This window comes from Crassostrea angulata, chromosome 5 (genome assembly GCF_025612915.1).
Source record: "Crassostrea angulata isolate pt1a10 chromosome 5, ASM2561291v2, whole genome shotgun sequence".
Classification (NCBI taxonomy): domain Eukaryota; kingdom Metazoa; phylum Mollusca; class Bivalvia; order Ostreida; family Ostreidae; genus Magallana; species Magallana angulata.
This window is the reverse complement of record NC_069115.1, coordinates 30538693-30540953: the sequence shown is the minus strand read 5'-3', so window position 1 is coordinate 30540953 and position 2261 is coordinate 30538693. Positions and strand designations below refer to the sequence as shown.

Below are 2261 nucleotides of genomic sequence, written 5' to 3'. Positions count from 1 at the left end.
TTTAGCTGATTATAAATTCTTAGTGGGGAAATTATGACAATAATAAGGTCAAAACTCAGGAACGATTAGTAAACATGAGTGACTGAGTGCCCCATAAGTATTTATAACATTTACGCCATGGTAATACATACGAATAAAACAAAGACTTTGCGAAATATATACAGTGTATGTATTACAGTATTAAAAAAACAAGAATTTAAACAAGTAAAGTAATAATGGTATTACGTAGTTTACAATATACAATAAGAACATAATCTTGAAGGTGCTAAATACAAGGTTTACATGTTCAGGCACTTAGTCAGCTGACATGGATCATAGATTGTTGAGCATGTTTAATAGCAGATTCTGGTGTTCTAATATATCGGACGTAAGAATCGGAAGTCCACCTTCCTAAGGATTTGATGAGATGATCTTCGATACGCGCTTTTGCTGCAGATGTGGCAGCACCGATACGGAATGAATGTCCAATGATTTGGCTGTCGGCGTGGTTCGTGCACTTTATAATTTCCTTTAGCATTGACAAAAAGTTGCACCTATTGAGGGCACTTCCATTCTCTGTTATGAACAGGGGAATATGCACTTTTGGATCGAAAATGATGTTTCTTGCTTACAAGTAGCTCTTTAGTTGTTCAAATGGACACAAATTGGTATGATTTTTAAACAACTTGATTGCAACTCCTTTTCGAAAAGGATCGGTCTTGGATTGTTTAAGAAAAAGAACAGCATGGTCGTTGTAAAATTGCACATCATTTAAGCACAGATTCACGAAAGGGTCAAAAGATGTTTTGCAGGTAAATTCTGCACATCTAAGGAAACCAAAGAAAGCGACTACACACACTGTTGTCATCAACGTATCCATGTATTTTGAAAAAAAACCCTTTTTGATGAATGTTGCACAAGTCAGTTAATACGGGGAAAGTAATCGGTTGTCGGCTTGGTTGGAAAGATTGACTTTGTCTTTTAATTCCGTTCAGTAGCACGTGCAATCTTGGTAGATTTTCTGCCGAATCTGTGAAAGGATTATGTTTACTAAGCAGGGTAAGATGATGTCGGATCCCACATAGATTAATTTTGATGGTTTGGTACAGATGCATGGAATCGTAGCAGTAGGTGACGAATTGCATTAAAGTAGATTCTGACAAATTGTCACACAGGTTGTTCATACGGCTAAACTTTAGAAAGGCTTGATAACCGGAATTATAAGTAGCTCTAGTTGAACCAGACACGGAGTTTTTCATCAGCTCTTTAATTCTGTGGGAGGGTTCCAGAGAACACCCATCATGGGTGGGCAGGGATGAGGTAGTCTGTCTGCTTGGGGAGCCAAGTCTTCTGAATTTGTTCATCTGAAATCGAGACAAAGCGTTAGCAATTACATTAGTTTTGCCTGGTAGGAATTCAGAATATATACAAAAATTGTATTTAGCTGAACACCAGGTTAGCCGTCTCATCAATTGCATAATACTGAGGACTTTAAATCGTCCCTTTTGGATAATATTCACAGTAGCTGCATTATTACAATAGAATAGTATTCTTGTTGAAGACCAATATTTTCCCCAGATAATGGCAGCTACAACGATAGGGTAGAGTTCACGTAGTACCAAAGATAGTTCCCTCTCGGGTTCCCTTGGTAACTTTTCTGGCCAACTGTCACAGAACCAATGACCGTTTAAGAATCCCCGAATCCTACGGTAGATGAAGCATCTGTATATAAATGCATGCTATTGGCTGGAGTTCTCTCTATATCATAGAAGAGTGATATGCCGTTCCATTGATCCAGAAATAATTTCCACATTCTGATGTCTTCTCTACACTCTGCGGTCAGATGGATGTGATGATGGAGCTCTCGCACTGAAGAGGCTAGGCGCAAGAGATAGGAAACGAATGATCTTCCTGGAACCATGACACGAGAAGCAAAGTTCAATTGCCCTAACAGTTGCAAAAGTTCTCGATTAGCACAACTTTGCTTCGGTACTGACGCTGTCCGGGACCATCGAAAGATAAGGGGTCACGTGACCTATTACTTATGACCAACGGACAGTGATAATTGCATATCTTTTGCATAATCTTAAAAACAACATACAGACGTAGAGGGGCTTAGTATTAAGAGAATTGTATAAAATAAACTATGCTTAAAATTTTAAAAATAAAATAGTTTAAGCTACAATATATATATATATATATATATATATATATATATATATATATATATATATATATATATATATATATACTTAAATAAATTAAACAGAATGCGTCAGTCC

At 37.0% G+C, this 2261-nt stretch overlaps 1 pseudogene; it reads right to left on the bottom strand.

Annotated features, from left to right (window-relative positions):
* Nucleotides 1–298: 298 nt before the first annotated feature.
* Nucleotides 299–1900, bottom strand: LOC128185299 (uncharacterized; annotated as a pseudogene).
* Between the last annotated feature and the right edge of the window lie 361 nt (nt 1901–2261).